The 4,145-nt window shown below is 47.3% G+C and overlaps 1 pseudogene; it reads right to left on the bottom strand.

Annotated features, from left to right (window-relative positions):
- Positions 1 to 538: 538 nt before the first annotated feature.
- LOC116465024 (mediator of RNA polymerase II transcription subunit 15-like) lies at positions 539 to 1,594 on the bottom strand (annotated as a pseudogene).
- Positions 1,595 to 4,145: the final 2,551 nt, after the last annotated feature.

The raw sequence follows: 4,145 nt of genomic DNA, 5'->3' as shown, positions 1-4,145 counted from the left end.
GGGCAGGGGTGCGGAGGACAGGATCTCCGATGCCCCTGCTCCTCGGGCGCCCGCAGTGCTGAGCCGAAGCTCAGCGGGGCTGAGCTCCCGCTAGGGGCGGGGAGCCGGCAGCCTCTAGGCCGGGGCTCCCTCCAGAGGCAGCGTTGCACCCTGACCCTAGCTTCCGCCTGCGGCGTCCAGATGCCGAAAGCAGGGAGCCTGAACCCAAAACTGCGATCAGAGAATCGTGTGTGTGAAGGGTTTCTTGTGTCCTCCGTGTTCCCCTGTGGAAGCGAGTGGAGGTGCCTCCAGCCTGCACACAAGATGCTCTCAGGAGACCCTGAGCTCCCATTGCGCCTGTGAAAGGAAAATATTTGGGGCCCCCCGAAATCACTAAATTAAACTTAAGCTGGGAGCTGCTTAGGACAAACCTGCCTCCCATTTTATTTAAAGTCACTCCCCTGCTTCCCCTGCTCACTGAGATAGATGCATATTTGATTTGCTTCCTTTGGAAAGGTGTTTGTGCTGGGCAGCACCAAGGCGCGGTGCAGGGAACGGTTCAGGATTGCGAGCAGATGCGGGCCAGGACGGTGTCCAGGAGCGGCCGGCGCAGGTGCTGCTGCGTGGTCAGCGGCGCCAGGGGCAGTCGGGGCTTGGGCACCTCCAGGTCATGCTTGCGTTTCTCCAGGGCGATCTCAGGCTTCCACAGGGTCCCCAGGGGACACTGCTGAGAGCGGACGGTCAGAGCGTCCAGAAAGCTCGTCTTACTGCAGCCCTTTTGCTGTCTTCGTTCCCGTGGACCCCGTTGCTCAGGCGGCGCAGGGGCTCCCTGTACTTGGGCAGCGGCTTTAGCTTGTCCAGGCACTGCTGCTGCTCGGCCTGGCTGGAGCCCGCTGGGCTCATGACTGAGCCGTGTTTCATAGGGGCGTTTAAAGATCCGGGTCATGGGACACTGAAGTTCTGGCGGTGCGCCATCCCTGGGCTCTGGGAGGGTTTCGGTGAGGGGCTGGGCAGGAAGCTAGCCACTGGGCGCTGGGGCAGGGCCAGAGCTGATGTTGGAGCTGGGCTGTGAGACCCGGGCTGGCTGGGTTGAGAGGACGGCTGTTGGGGAGGGGACATCGACTGCAGGGTCTGCACCTGTTGGCCCTGAGACTCCGAGGACAGCATGGGGAGGCTGCTCTGGCTACCATGGACTCCGGGAGCCACCACCTGGGGAGCCTCAGCGGTCCGCACCACTGTCAGCCACTGCATCCGGGACTGCACCGGCTGCAGCGGGGCTGCACTTGCAGCTGCCGAACTACTCTTGGAGCTCAGACAAATTGCAGCTGTTGTTGGGCATACATCTGTCCAGGGAATGCTTGCACTTGCCACACCAAAGGCTGGGTCTGTGACTGACTATGGCGGGAGCTGCAATGGTTGGTTCTGAGCAGCTGGAGGTTGCCGGGACTATGGTGGTGTGGTTGATGTATCCGCTGCAGCTGCTGGGGCAGGACCTGGGAGGTGGCAGGCTGCAGCAGACATTGCATTGGTGACTGCTGTATTGGCACTGGGCCTGCAAAGCCTGTTGCTGCTGCTCCCGTAGCTGCAGCTGTGCCCTGTGCTGCTGTGTCTGTTGCTGGTTTTGATGATTCAATATAACTGGAAATTTTGTTGATCTTTTGTATTTTTTTTAGTCTCCATTTCTGTTCTGATTGTGTTTTGTTTTGTTTTGAGACGGAGTCTTGCTTTGTCACCCACACTGGAGTGCAATGGCACAATCTCAGCCCACTGTAACCTCTGCCTCCCAGGTTCAAGTGATTCTCCTGCCTCAGCCTCCCAAGTAGCTGGGATTACAGGCACCAGCCACCATGCCTGGCTAATTTTTGTATTTATAGTAGAGACTCGGTTTTGCCATGTTGGCTAGGCTGGTCTCAAACTCTTGACCTCAGGTGGTCCGCCTGCCTGCCTCCCAAAGTGCTAGGATTACAGGCGTGAGCCACCACCCTGGCCTCTGCTCTGATCTTTGTTATTTCTTTTCTTCTACTAATTTTGGGTTTGTTTTGCTCTTGCTTTGCCATTTCTTTAAGATGCAGCATTAGGTTGTTTATTGGAAGTTTTTCTACTTTTTTTTTTTTTTTTTTTTGAGATGGAGTCTCGCTCTGTCCCCCAGGCTGGAGTGCAGTGGCGCGATCTCGGCTCACCGCAACCTCCACCTCCTGGGTTCACGCCATTCTCCTGCCTCAGCCTCGCGAGTAGCTGGGAATACAGGCGCCCGCCAACACGCCCGGCTAATTTTTTGTGTTTTTTTTTAGTAGAGACGGGGTTTCACCGTGTTAGCCAGGATGGTCTCGATCTCCTGACCTCGTGATCCGCCCGCCTCAGCCTCCCAAAGTGCTGGGATTACAGGCTTGAGCCACCGCGCCCGGCTAGTTTTTCTACTTTTTATGTAGGTGTTTATTGCTATAAACTTCCCCCTTAGTACTGCTTTTGTTGTATCCCATAGATTTGGTTACATTGTGTTTCCAGTTTCATTTGTCTCAAGAAATTTTTTAAACATTTTCTTCTTAATTTCTTCATTGACTCAATGGTCATTCAGAAGCATGTAGTTTAATTTCCATGTGTTTGTATGGTTTTCAAAGTTTCTTTAGTTATTTATTTCTAGTTTTATTCCAGTGTGGTCAGAAAAACATATTTAATGTAATTTCATGTTTTTAAAAAAATTTTTTGAAACGTGTTTTGTGGTCTACCTTATGGTCAATCTTTGAGACTGTTTTGTGTGCTGGAGAGAAGGATGTGTATTCTGAAGCTGATGGATGAAATATTCTGTAAATATGTACTAGGTCCATTTAGTCTACAGTACAGATTGTCTGATGATTCTTTGCTGACTTTCTGTTTAGATGATCTGTTCAATGCTGAAAGTGGGGTGTTAAAGTCCCAGCTATTATTTTATTGGTGTTTGTCTCTCTAACTCTAATAATATTTGCTTTATATATCTGAGTGCTCCAATGCTGGGTACATATATATTTATAATAGTTATATTCTCTTGAAGAATTGATGATTATATAATAAACTTTATTATCTCTTTTTACAGTTTTTGTCTTGAAATCTATTTTGTCTCGTGTAAGTGTAGCTACTCCTGCTCTTTTTTGGTTTTCACTTCATGGAACGTCTTTTTCAACCCCTTCATTTTCAATCTATGTGTGTCTTTATAGGTGAAGTGGATTTCTTGTAGGAAGCCTGTAGTTGGCTCTTGTCTTTTCATTGACTGAGCTACTCTGTGTTTTTTGATTGGATCATTTAGTCCATTTACCTTCAGTGTTGTTACTGATAGGTAAGGGCGTACTATTGCAGTTTTGCTATTTCTCTTCTAGTTGATTGTCTGGTCCTCTCTTCCTTTCTTTCGTGCTTCCTGTGTTCCTTTGTATAAAAGTGAGTTGCTCTGGTAGTATGTTTTAACTGCTTGCTTTCTATTTTGTGTATACCTACGATAGATTTTGTTTTTTGGTTACCATGAAGCTTGTATAGAACATCTTATAACCAATTATTTTAATCTAATGACAACTTCTTTTTACCTTCCTCTTCTGCAGAGTTTGAAGGTCAGAGGTGAGAGCTTAGGGTCTTCCTGGGTCATTCCTGATCACGTGCCTGGCCCTGAGCATCCACATTGCCTTCTAGATTCCCAAAACTATTGCCACAGCCCTAAATTCCAAAGGGTATCTTTTCCAAGTCTTCCTTCCTAGGGTTTTTCAGCAAGACTATTTTTGCCCCAACTGACATCCTTTTCTCAGATGAGTGGGTCAGCCATTTCCATTTAAATGTTTTTAACAGGCATTTAGTTATTGATTTGGGATTTTTCTGCTTTTTCATTGATGGAATTCTGCTATAAGCTTCCTTCAGAGCATGGTTTTCAATTAATCCTGTAAGTTTTTTTTAGGTTTTGTCTACTTTTTCATTTATCTTAAAATACTGTCTTATACTACTTGTGGTTTCTTTTTTGACCTTTCATTATTTTGGAAAGTTTCTGCTAATGTTCACATTTTTAGGAGTTTCCCAGATTTCTTCCTTTCATTGATCCCTAATGTGCTTTTATTATGATGAGAAAATATTCTTTGTATTATTTTAATCCTTCAATTTAATTGGTGTTTGTTTTATGGCTTTGCATAGTGTCTTAGAAAATGTTCTGTGTG

Source organism: Hylobates moloch, unplaced genomic scaffold, assembly GCF_009828535.3.
Source record: "Hylobates moloch isolate HMO894 unplaced genomic scaffold, HMol_V3 SCAFFOLD_2672, whole genome shotgun sequence".
NCBI lineage: Eukaryota > Metazoa > Chordata > Mammalia > Primates > Hylobatidae > Hylobates > Hylobates moloch.
This window is presented reverse-complemented; position numbering and strand designations above follow the sequence as displayed.